Source organism: Branchiostoma belcheri, unplaced genomic scaffold (genome assembly GCF_001625305.1).
Source record: "Branchiostoma belcheri isolate BF01 breed outbred unplaced genomic scaffold, Haploidv18h27 scaffold19, whole genome shotgun sequence".
Lineage (NCBI taxonomy): Eukaryota > Metazoa > Chordata > Leptocardii > Amphioxiformes > Branchiostomatidae > Branchiostoma > Branchiostoma belcheri.
Window position 1 is genome coordinate 7,325 of NW_017803379.1, and position 13,229 is coordinate 20,553.

Sequence of the window (13,229 nt, forward strand, 5' to 3'; positions counted from 1 at the left end):
ATGCCACACATAACCAAAATAACTAGTCAGAAGAACCTAATCAATTATTATGCTATTTTGCAGCTCTCCCCAACAGTAACACAGTAATCTTGTGAAAACAGACATCCTAATTAGACAACAATCTCTTCACACCCTGTTAAAACAAAAGATATACAGTTGACATAAACAGTCTTCACATCAAAAGCACTTCTATTGTACTATGGGTCCTTAAAATACAGTTCTACAACTGCTGAATCCCCACAGTTATTCTGTACTCAATACCAACAAAGAACAGGAAAAATTTCCCCATTAGAGAAACAATGGCCAATTCAAGATACAAATTGTACAGTTGTTCACACAATAAATACAGTTGGCACTTACACACAAGTCGACTCTGGCATTGTTGTTCCTCAAAGGCACCAAAAGCGATTTCAAGGCAGTAAAACTGGATTGTTACAAGTCAATTTTCTGGTCATTTTTAAATGTAGGAAGTTGAATGAACCCTATCCCATAGCATACTGATATCAGTGATACCACCTTTATGATGGACCCTTAGATACTAGTTTTTCCCATTGACACAAGCATCAAACACCTGTCCACATAGACCAGATTTCATCAGTCCCTTGAGTGGCCTTCTTGGGCAGCTTTGACTGTATTTACAAACAAAATACCACTACAAGATAGGACAAGGTGACACAGTCTACACAATAAAATGATATGGTACCATTGTTCCTCAAAATAACAGAAGAACAGATAACATATCTCCTAATTAAGGAATATACAAAGATATACAGTGTACACGTGGTAACAGCCTAGTAATGTCCTTGGTCTATATATACAACGAAATGATTTCTAAGGCACTATTGTTCCACTAAAACAAGTCCCTTTCACATTACTCCCACCAGTTTCCAACAGTAACAAAGTTTGTACTTTACAGACCTCCAGCTAGTAAAACAGAAAACAATCTCCCCATTGAACTCCGCCTGACCTTTTCCCATCCCTGGGCAAGAATTATCATCAGGGCCCATTTCTCTATTTATTTTGCGTAATCCAATCTACAACATTTAATGACTGGTACAAATTACCTCTCCCTTTAAAGCTATCCGCCCAGACTCCCATATTTCACCCTGACAGCAAAATGCATTAAGCTGCCTGTAAATGTCTGGCCTGTTGTGCTGATTTGTTGTACTTCAGCCCGGCTCCCGTTTCCACCCCTTAAAACAACCCCTGGCCCTTTGTTTGGCATTCCACCACCTGAGAAGCCGCGCGGGTGTTTCGTCTGCCAGGCGCTCGCTCCGTGACAGGTGGCCTGCACAGATAGCAACACCTCGAATAAAGGCATCATTGTCGCACCTGTAGAAAGGAAAATAGATCATTACCCTGCGACTACTTACCTTTTATTCTCGTAATGGGTTTGAGCATGATTGCAACAACATAAAGATAACCGAGTCTGAAGATCGGCAATTAGACGAGAGACGTTCCAGGGAATTTCTTCACCGTAAAGGAGCGTTCTACAGTCTAATGTGTGCACGGAGCTATCTAATTAAAATCACCCACCATAACTTTGAGATTAAAGCTGTGTAACTGGCAGTAATGCTCGGCCATTACATTTGCACACTCCATAATATGGTGGATAAAAGTCAGAATGTATCAGATTTAGCAGGTCATTTGAAACATAAAAGGGGTTTCTTATGTTGCAATTAAAGCACTCCCGGTGTGGCAGATGTAATTTTGCCAGCTCACTGCTGTTTTGGGGGAGAGTTGGGGAGAGTCTCAAATGATCATTATCGTCAGAGACTGTCTCTTATAGGACAATAGACAACTTTGGTCTCATCATAGAATCTTCATCACAAGCTTTATGAAGCAAGTTTGAAGTGCTATAGACTCACACAAATTGTCGACTGTACAACTCCAGTCTTTGTCAATAAATGAGCAATCCACCACTTCAGTGTTACGTTCATTCCTTGACAAAATTGGAGATCTACAGTCAAAAATTCTTGTGCTGGAAATTACAGTTTAAATTTGGATCATAACGATTTCTACTAACGACTTCTACTAAAACAATGTTAATATGACAACTGTTTATACTATAGTATCTCAGATTTGAATATTTTCTGAATGTAAAATGTCCCAAAGAAGTGGCAAGGGCATGCAAAGGAAGAAAAACAAAGTAGAGATGGCAGACTTCACCCCCTTACCCATACTGCTTTGTGAGCCTTCCAGTCCCATAGTATGAGTACTAATGAGGATGTATTAATTATACTGCATTGTGTATTTTGAAATATTAGAAATATGTATGGACACACACACACACACACACACACACACACATATACAGACAGACAGACAGACACACATACATGCCAAAAAACAATACTTCCCTCCTTTCGGGTGAATTAATGAATGGGGAAACCATGAATACTTCATAGATTGTATCTTCATATTGACACAGTCATTAAATTGAACTGTACCGCAACATTTATTTGCTTCCCTTCCATTCAGAAATTAGCTAGGGACTCACTCAGGCCCAGCGCATATTTACGCTGCACTAGAAGTCATCACTTAAGCTCGCAGTGTAAATACTCTTTATCGTGGTTATGTTCTATTGGTGTTTGATCTGGGGGACGTAATATATTGGGACAGTCAATGAAATTGGCTTGAACTATTAGGTGACCCAGTGTTTCACAAGGGTGCCTCTGATATGGAAGACAAAGAAAATAAATCAGAGGGGTACAAAACATTTGTGAGCCAATAAAGCATTACTTTTCTTACCAGGCTAAATCTCTTTTATGAGTGTTGAGGTTTATGAAAAGCAAGATGTTTGGGTGAATTGCTGAAAAAAAAGTTATTTTACTCCAATAAAATGGCTAGACTCTACAAAATGTGTAGAACCTTAATAGTAGTAACAATCACCAGTAACAATAGTAAAAATATCTACAATCCTCCAAGATTGTTGCTTGTGTACAAAGAGGTTTGTGAAAACATATCAAATATATCCTTGACTTGGCTTTATTTCTATCAGTACAAAAAAGAAAGCCTGCTATTAAAAAAGACCTAAAAACATGTAAAAAAATAAGGCCACACCAATTTAATTTGCTGGTTCTTGTATTTTTCAGAAAAAATATGAAGTGACAGCACAAAAAAAAAAACCAGGCCATGGCACCCCATGATAGCCCAAAATGTTACTATAAGAGCCATGAAGTCAACATATCAGGCAGGGATATGATTCATACAGTGAATTTTTTTGAACTTTTAACGAAACCAAAGACAAGGACTTCCGTCAAGGGTTAGGGCCAAAATATCAGCATTTTGGAGTTGATTCAGAACCTAAAATCTTTTTTTAGCAAATCAAAAGAAGAGGGAAGAGGCAAATCCGAGAACCAATTGATTAAATTGGTGTTGCCTAAGCTGAAGCATAAACCTCTGCTTGGAGAATATCTCTGTATCTTGTGAAGTGTCTTTAATAAGGTGTACGGGTGACGGGGTCTGGCAATAAACACAGGCAAAGGCTTTGTTTTGGTATTTACTGATTGCTTTGGGGGAATCAGTTGACCATAGCAGACATCAAAGGCTCCACTCCGGGTGTGTGTGTGGGTGTTTGACAGAACTGAATGATGATGGAACACTGAGGTATACACGATAACAGAGTCAAGGAACAAGTGGATCATCACTTGTTTAATTACCTTAGGTCAGACTGACAGCATTGGGCTGATCCATGTATAGGATTTGAAGCCTGATATAAGAACATTTGTGAAGAGGGCTTGAAATAGTCTTCTTTTCTGCATATCTGTTGCCTTGCGGGTAACATTGGAAATAAACTGCACCAGACAATGGGCCCCCTAGCAGCTTTTTAATGTACTGAAGCAGGACTCCCTGTTTTGCTATGTTGTGTTGTAGACATGCCATGGTCATGATTTTTCAAAGGAGCATGCAGATACAAACATGTAGCTCTTGGGTGTAGGATTGGGCCCCCTAGAAGCTTTCTTGGAACCAGCAGGCTACAATTTTGTTTGTGTCTTTCACTCACTCACTCACTCACTCTCACTCACGCACGCACACACGCACGCACACAAACACCGACCCACCGACCCACTAACTCACTCACCCACTTTCTCACTCACACAATCACCAAATATGGACCAATATTGAGAGAAACAGATGACTTTTGCCTCTGAGTCAGTGGAAGAGAGTTAGAAAATAAAAACGAAGAGCAAGGGAGGGCATTTGTAAACAAGCCCGTAATCTGTCCCAGTTTAGTGTTTTGAGGAATGTACCTGTCTCAGATCCATTCAGCAAACGGCTTGAAGTAAATGTTTTTTCTGTCAGGTCATGTCAGCGACGACCCCAGTTCCATTTACAAACTGGATCACCCGAAGCTTTTAGAACGATGGCGTTATTCAATACATGAAAAATGGCCTATTTTCGGGCATGTATGTTGCTTTAATAGTGGGCACTTAAGAAAATGGCTTGCCGAAAATGTGCTTCTCCAGTTGCCTTTCATCTGATATTCGTTCAATTTACGACGGATTTAAGTTTTGATTGCCTAGCCCTGTGCTCGGAGGAGTAAGTACGTTTGCCTCTTGTTCTGCCCAGTATCCTCTCGACTGTTTCTTCCGCTGCCTTGTCTTTCAAATGACTTCTATCCGGTGTAATTAGCATACAAACTCAGGTTCCATCGCGATCCGTGCTCGCTCGGAAGGGGGAGAGGTCGCCCCTTTTCTGCGTTTGACACTCCGATTCCAAATCAACAATGCCCGCGGCGGCTAGCAGAATTACCGAGGTCACTCCGTCTGAACTAAATACAAATGAGAATTGGTGCAAAAATTGATTTTTGCCGAGTGCTTTTACAGTAGCCTGATCCTGTTAATCCTACCTTCATATGGAGACTTGGGGAGAAATGCTGCCATCCATACACAGCCCTTAATTTTACCGTACGGGCAAGAAATCACCTCATTTACCTGCCCGGCCTGGTGTAACCGGAGGATTGGGGAGGCAAAACATGTCGACACAAGTTTCGATTTCCTCCACCGGTAATACCTTGTTCGTTAACTTGTGTACAACAGACGTCCCCTTGTGCAACACTGCCTGAAATTTGATCACTGAGAATCCCTTCTTAACCAGTAATATACTTGCCTGAATGAACTTGGAGGCAATGAAAGCATGTTTTTAGTCACAGTCAACATTACGTTGTCTAGAATCATGATAATTCCAATACATCTAGAGATTATTTCAGGTTCAGAATCTGATTATGATTTAATCCTGTTCTGTTTTTTTATGATCTACTGTTTCTTTGGGTGTAATTGTGTTACTTTGCTTATGAGTTTTTGCAACTACATGTGTACTTGAAATTGAAGGAACGCTAACTTTGTTTTTGAAGATACATGATCAATTAATATTAGGATAAGTGCAAGCGCAAATTCTTTTAGGTAAGTATACGATTATGTATATCACCTTGTTGCAATATGTAATAATTTAGATTTCATCAGCTGTGACACAAAAAGATCATTGCTATAATCATTTGTTTGTGGGACTTCATAATTTACAAACAAAACAAATGAAATCCAAACCCCTTTTCCAGGTAATTCTATGATTTTATGCCACCCTGTTGCAGTATGTTATAATTTACCATGTAAACAATTAGTGACAGAATTTATCAACATAAAAAGATAATTGATATAAACAAAAAAAAATACATGATCATTTGTGTACAGGCTATCCACAAACAATGTTCAATATATTTTCCATATGAAACATATATTACAATCTATTGATTATTTGCTTTTTCAGCAAAAAATCAGCAAACCAAGCAAAAGAATTCCTGTTGCTTGAAGTAAAACTTAGAATGGATGGACATTGAAAGCCAAGATGGAGTATGCCATCCCCAATAGTGTCCTCCATTCGTAAGACCTGTGACTATCTGGTCCCACAGTACATACAGATTACTACACTGACATCACAGTCTGTCCTGCGATCACATAATTGAAAACTGATTGTCCCCCTAACTTTCAAAGCTTAAAAGGCTGCAACAATTTATTTGCTAGGTGCTCAGAATTCCTAAGTAAAAATTTTGGCAAATGTTTGCAAACTTTTGGCAAATGTTACACTTGAAAATCAGCAATTATCTGCCCTTTAATTGAAAACTGATTGTCCCCCTACCTTTCAAAGCTTAGAGGCCACAACAATTCATTTCCTAGGTTCTCAGGTATTTGAAGTAACATTTTCATTTGTTCTTTCAGAGACTGTTACATTCTAAAATCTGTCTTATTCATTATGGTGCAGTTGATAGCTGGTGATAGCAAATCAATCAATCAATCAATTAATCAATTTTATTGCACAACAGATACAATGTACATGTATGGCAAGTTGGTGAACAGTACTACATAATGAGTCTAATCTGCTACTACATAACTGCTCTATTTATAGTGAACTGGAACTATATAATTATGAGCACGATCGAATGCAATGGATTCACTTACTTTTCCCCTATACTGTTTTATTGCCTGTTTTATTTGGTTCCTCCAGTTAAAGGCGCCAGACATGAGTAGGTGTGTAGTCATTGACTGTGCAGATAACAAACGTTATGCTGCGATAACTGTCAGCCTTCCTTTCTATCAGTGATGACTAATGTAACAGTTCTGCAGTGACACTGACTTTAATGATAATATCTCTTGACATTCCCTCGATGCAATTGTGTGCACTCTTTTCAAGAACAACGCGTTATTTCCTAACTTCATTTCAGTTGCTACACAATTGAATGTGTGATACTTATTTTGTACTTATTTTGTGTGCCATGGTTTTCTTTTTGTTATAAAAGAAAAGAAAGACTTGAAAAAAACAACCAACTCTTGATGGGAAGTACACCTTGTATTTTCACAAGGCCAATTTTTGGTTCCGTCCTTCCTAAACAGACCTGTTGCCGTCAAGCTGATTTAGAAGTAAACTCTTACTTGATGTACGAAGCACACCTTGTATTTTCCACAAGGGCGAAATTATCGGTCCGGCGAGTCTGGTGCTTACAAGCGGCATTAATCCGTGCGAAGATCTCCAACCCTGGCGCGATCTGCGAAAGACAGATAGGAGGGGAATTATGACGAATGGGGCTGCTAGGACCGATGCAGGACATTGGGGCGCATTTATCCGCTACATTAGTTCCAGAATTACCACTTTTTTCTTCCAATTAAGCCGGGGATGATGGATGGTAGCGACAGGCAGGATGCACAAATCTGCTTACCCAACGTTCCCCGGGGCGCCGCCGCCGATAAACGTGGGATTTTCCCTTCCAGAGCTTAACTACCCCTCACGCCTTGGTTTACATTTCTCAAGCAATGAATTTTTAAAAATTTCCTGAAATTGCTTCATTCTCATTCACTCACTGATATTGATAAATGGAAAAACTGTTAGTTGGAAGACAAGGACTTATTGTCTTTCATCAACTATTGGTGCCAAAATATTAGCCTTTTGGGGTTGTTTCAGAAACTGAATAATTTTGCAAATCAGAAAAAAAATGAAGCAGGCGATTCCAACAACCAAGAAATTAAACTGTTGTGGCCTAAACGTGGGATTTTCATTTCCAAAGCTAAACTATCCTCGAGCGCCTTGGTTTACGTTTCTCGAGAACAGTTCCCCGAGCTTGATCCAAATCTACTTAAGTCGAGAGGTATGGTGGAAGCTTTATGTAGTATTTGATGGCTACGGTATCATCTCCGAGCAGCATAATGCTTTGATATACACAACATACATGTACCAAACAGGTGCAATCTACTATATGCTTTATCTGCAATAATTCTTCTGAACAGACAGTATAACAAAAAAGAAGATATAAACCCAGACAATCTGGTAGATTTGTGTGTATACAGGTGTGTATCTACACTGAACACGAGGAGATATCCACCCATTTTTTTAGCATTTTTTTTTCAGCGATCAAGCCAGATTCTGCAAAAAGCAGCGCGGTGGAACTGACAGATAAATTGATTTGGTGAAATCGCAGGAAACCATGTTTTCTCCACTTGATACAGCAGTCAGCAGGATTGAGCCTACGCCTCGGGGTTGGGAATATCTTTCCTTCGCAGACAGCCGTTCGGACGAGTGATATTCCAATCAACTTATCAAGTAGAGAAGCAATAATTCCCACATTTCCAAGCCTAGGGGCTCTCCTCTGTCTTCTTTCACTGGTTGGATTTTCATCGTAAACCATGCATGTGTTTTTTCACATCCTCACTAATCTACAAGATGACATGATATATAGAAAAACTATATGATTATGGATTAAAAATTTGAGGTGACCTGTCCTAGCTGTGTTGATCTCAAGTATGAAAATTCATTATATAATTATAAACTGTATTGCACAATGTTCAAGGTACAATGTATGGTACCTACTGGTAATGCTGTATAACAACAAATATTATAACACAAATCTACCTTTAAAACAGAATACTTCATAGAATGGGATAATGAAGTGCTAGCTTTTACCATGACATTTAGTGTCACTGTCAGACGTCTCCTGGTTCATTTTGTATATCACTGTAGTACGCTTTCTCAGTAGTACGTATGGAGAAAAAACAAGACTGTCTTGTTTGTTCTAACAAGCAGGTATAAAAACTGACTGGCTTTCATCTTAAGCTGAGTCTGTTTCCTGTCATAATTTTGCCAACTTGAAAGCAAATATGTCATCTGCTTGTTTCTGTTTGCTTTTAAATGTTACAAATAGTACTTCCTTGTATAAGGTATCTTTCCCATTGCTAGTTACTGCAAGACTGACCGTTGTAATTTTGCCACCTTCATTCTTCAAATATGAAATCTGAGGATGAAACATTTATCTGGAAGGCTCTTAACATTCCTCACGCCTTCTAGAAATGAGGGGGCAGCCAAGGGTCAAACAAGGAAAGGACGACCTACTTTATTGCTTTACAAATAAAGAGACTTTTGTGCACCCTTGATATGCTTACTGGTACGGACCACTTGAGAACATGTAAATCTAATACGCTACATTAGAAGCAGAAATACGGGTGAAAGGAACCTCATCATTTCAAAACACACCTGGACGAACACAAAAAGGTACATCTGGGGCGAGTATTGCCCTCGTTTTTAATTCATCTCCAAGATCCTTAATGTTGCACATTATCTTAATGGCTTATAGGAAACATGTAGGCATTAATTATGTCAGGAAACAAAATGGATAACGCTGTCAGAAAGGTCAGAATGTAAGATGAGAGTAAAATATTTGCCTGCATGAATCCATTTGTCTCCATAAATCTCTTCCTGTCGAGGGGAATCAGTGATAGATTCGGGGAGATGTGACTGACATGCCTGCATGAGGAAAGGGGATTATGAGAACTGAATTACTACACAGGCTGCTATCTGGTTCGGCGCCGGCAGACGCACATGCATGCACATTTCAAGGACAATTGACTCCATACTGCACGAAATGTCATGATTTTTGGGGTTGTTGATAGAGGTTCGGGGAAGAATCGATATTTGGGACCGTCAATCAAGTTTCTTTGGTACTGTAGCTGCATTTTTTTGGTGAGTTTCCCACTTCCACACAAGCTACTATCTGTGGTGAAAGTTGACTCTATACTGCATGAAATGTCACGATGTTTGGGGTTGTTGATGGTGGTTTGGGGAGGAATCGATACTTGGGACTGTCAATTAGGTTTCTTTGGTACTGTAGCTACATTATCTTTGTTGAAAAGAAAGAAGTTGAAAATATCATAAATTTATGGCTAAGGCAGGCAAAGCATTAATTGTGACTTTTTCAAAACCCTCGTCATTGTTAAAGTTAAAGACAAGTAGTTTCTGAAATATGTGCCTGTCCTTGGTGCTGAAAGAGTTATCTAGTGGTAACCTATCGATAAGGATTCTTCAATATATTTTTCATATTTATCATTACATTTATTATTACATGTGTAATCTAAGACATGTACCTTCTGAAATATGTACCTGTCCTTGTGACAAAATGTCTACCTCTCCTACTGATAAGGGTGGTTGGTTCTTCAATGTACATTCTTCACACATTGATATCTGATATTCAGTTTTTGCAGTCACACATACACTTGTAGATTTTGGAGATGATGGAGTCTGTACTGTTCTGGATGGAAGAATTTTGGAAGTTGAAAATGTCACTCATTTCTGAGTCACTAGGTGAAAAATAAAGGAATAAAGCAGAAAAAGTATTTAGAAAACAGTCTCTTATACACCATAATTAATGACACAAGCTTAATATGTAACTCTCCTTGGTGCTGAAATAGCTATCTGGTCTTTGGGTAGTTGGTTCTTCAATGTATATTCTTCACATGTTGATACCAGTATCTGATATTCAGTGCTGATAGTCACACATACATGTGCACATCTAGGTTTCAGAGATGATGGAGTCTGTACTGTTCTGTATGGAAGAATTTTTGCAAGCTGAAAATGTCCTGCATTCTGAGTTACTAGGATGGGCTAAAGTAGACAAGTTTTTGGAAAACAGTCACTTTTACACCACAAACTTAATGACACACTTGAGCTGGGGTTTTCCTCAAAATCCTCATTGCAAAACATAAAGTAGTCTATTTAAAACATATAACTTCTGAAATATGGGCCTGTCCTTGGTGCTGAAAGAGGTATCTGGTAGTAACTACCTTTCCGATTGACAAGAGTTGGGTTCTACAATGTGTAGACATCAGAAATATCTCCAATTTCACCTGCATTAACCTGTAGTTATTTAGATTTGTTTGTTTTCTTAAGATCTACATTTAGCATTTTACATGTTGGTGCTATTTCAAGCTCTGACATGCTACTGTATTAAACCACTAGTCCAGAGTTAGCTGAGACACAGGTCGTTCAACCCAGCTTTGAAACTAAACATTGACATTCCACGCCAACTACTGCTTCAAATCCATCAAACAGGAAAATGACAAATTAGTTTTATTCCTTATGACTGATCATCCTTTATCCACCGTGATAATCTTTGAGATCAATACGGCTCTTATGTTGCCTGCGACAGGGGACCATACATTACGCATCAGAGGGAAAAGGGGGTCAGGGTGTTCCTGGGTGAGTGAAGTGGTGCGACCATATTTCTTCACCTTATGGCATCACATTAAGATTACTTATTTAGTCTTGTTATGGATGACGGCACATATGGGATACGCAGTAGTAGGTCAACGCACGACTTTTATATATGCTCTATCTAGGAAAACTAAAAGTAAAGTGGCAAGTGGTAAAAGAAATTGTATCATCGGTGTGCAACAGAAAAAAGGGCTTCATATACAAGAGCATTATGATGTAATCATGTCAATTCTCATAATTTCTCTGGGTACCCTAAGACTGCCATGGTGAATTTAAAGAGATCCACTAACGCAGCATCAGTAATCCCCAAGGTCTGCACACTACAGATATCCAGGTGTTCAAGATAGTCTTGAGAAGGCCTTGATAAAACTGTTTTTCAAATGTAACAGTCTTAGGGTACTTGGGATCTTTGTTCATGATAATGTAAATCACAATTTTTTCACAGTACTTTTAAATTCGCCCTTTTCGAGTTCACTTCTGTACCATGATTTACTGTACATGTACATGTGACCTATTTTGCTGTTCTGAGAAAACCCTAACTTTCCTCTATACAGCGTGTCCCACTCTGCTGTCAATTAAACAAACGATATTACCAAGACCATTTTTCAAAACTTTGGAGCCTCTATTAGGTAAGTTAAATCAAGAATACAGTTAAATCAGTTCATCTCCAACAAAGCAGATGTTGCCTTAAACTTGATTTGTGTCCCCGACCACATCAGAACGGATAATATTACAGCTCACCCTTCTGTCTACGAACCTTTTCCAAAAAGTCAAAGCACCAAGATGTATTGAATGGCTGTGACCTAAGCGCTCGTTCCTTGCTATATCTCCAAGATCCATATGTCCTTTTATGTGGAGAAAGATTACAACAGAAATCTATGTGAACTCGTTTTACACAGATAATCATTATGACCTACATAAAAAAGATAAATTTCATCAGCAAGCCATTATGATATCGATGGAAATGGTAAAAGAGGAAGATGAAGGATGAGATTAAATAAATCTTAACTTACTGTCATCAGTTGAAATGATTACTTGCAGCTAGGAGTGCAGTTCTAAGTTTGCTTGTTTGTTTTAGTGCTACATAAATTTCACACTTAGTCTATTCTTCCTGGAGTCTGCTGCAATACAATTGAATAAAATTCTGTTGATACAGCGCATTACAAAAGGCCCATAATCTGTTTCAAGTAGTCAAACATACTTTTGAACAAATTGAATTTTGATTAAGCTTTACAAATAACTTTTCGTCGCAATTTAGGCCACACCAGTTTATAATGTTGATTCTTGGATTTTTTCAGAAAAAAAAATGAAGTGACAACTCAAATAGGAGAACTTAAATATGATGGTATTCACTCCATAAAAATGAGAGCACCAAGGCATCAAACTGGTCCTTAGTCTTTGCCACGGTTTTTTTCCAGTTTTCATTTTAAATCCGAGAACCAGCATATTAAATTGGTGTGGCCTGAGGCCTGAGTGACCCTGTTTCTATGCAGCAACTGCATGGGTGGAAATATGCGAATCATTTTGCTCTGTCATTCACTCAAGAGGGACAAACTCTTCAATTCTGCTCGCAGCGGGAGTCACAAGAAGTTGTGCCCCTAATATCTCCCGCCTCCGTCGTCCTTCACAGGAAGCCAAGTGTGCGCAGAACAAGGGGAAATCTTGTAACCTTCATGGCAATAACTCCGTAAAATCCATCAGCACCAAGCCCCGGGAATTTTCCACTCCGGGCTCTGACGAAAAATAAAATCAATTGGCATTCATGGCTGTTAGGCCATTATAAGAGGTATCAATAAAAAAGGTGCAGAGGAAAAATGACCCAATATTCAGTGTATCTTCCTCTTTATTGGGGCATGATCGGGTGTGTCAGGAAAATGCCACACTGCCCAATAAAGCTGACGCGGACATAATGTATCTCTCTTTCAAACTTTAAAGGTTCCGCAGCGCGAAACCAATTTCAGGGCATTACTCGGACTGGTGATCCCATATACATCTGACCGGAAAATGTCATCACGTCAAATGAATAAATTTGCCTTCGGAAAATGAAACATCGGAAAGCTCTTACATAAACGTAGCTGCTGATGGGAAAAGATGACGGGTATGTCATAAAACAAGCGTTCATTAACGTAAGAGAAACCAGTTTACTTTGAGTTCGTAGACATATGATTGTTTTCCCTCACTGATATTTCTTTTGTATCTCG

General features: G+C 38.9%; 1 protein-coding gene across 2 annotated transcripts in view; it reads right to left on the bottom strand.

Moving 5' to 3' along the window:
* Positions 1-743: 743 nt before the first annotated feature.
* The window catches only part of LOC109468024 (coiled-coil domain-containing protein 138-like), a 56,420-nt gene continuing 43,934 nt past the window's right edge, over positions 744-13,229 (bottom strand). Inside the window, exon 17 of one of the 2 annotated variants that reach the window (XM_019766232.1) lies at positions 744-1,332. The gene's annotated coding sequence lies outside the window, so the exon portion shown is untranslated. Of the gene's footprint in view, positions 1,333-6,970; positions 7,040-13,229 lie in introns of those variants that run through there. The other variant, XM_019766233.1, reaches the window with a different exon arrangement.